This window comes from Plasmopara halstedii (genome assembly GCF_900000015.1).
Source record: "Plasmopara halstedii genome assembly, contig: Scaffold_1583, whole genome shotgun sequence".
NCBI lineage: Eukaryota > Oomycota > Peronosporomycetes > Peronosporales > Peronosporaceae > Plasmopara > Plasmopara halstedii.
In genome coordinates, this window is record NW_020188494.1 from 753622 (window position 1) to 753942 (window position 321).

Genomic DNA, 321 nt, shown 5'->3' on the forward strand with positions numbered 1-321 from the left:
CGGGATCCGCTCGACGGCCACGCTTCCCAATGAAGCACCCTAAAAGGGAAGCTCTTCTGCGCCAAAGATGCACTTGTCTGCATTGGCGTACAGTCTGTTAGTGCGCATGCACTCGAGCACCACTCTTAGATAGACGATGTGGTTCTCCTCATCTGTCCTCCCGTGCTTCGCACGACTGTGAACGAAAATGTCGTCAGAGTATGTCTGTGCATACGCCCAGTGGGGCCTGAACAACGGCGTCACAAGACGATTAAGTGTTGCTGGTGCATTTGACAGCCCTTGGGGCATCACCAGCCACTCCTAGAGCATGCCGCTCGGAGT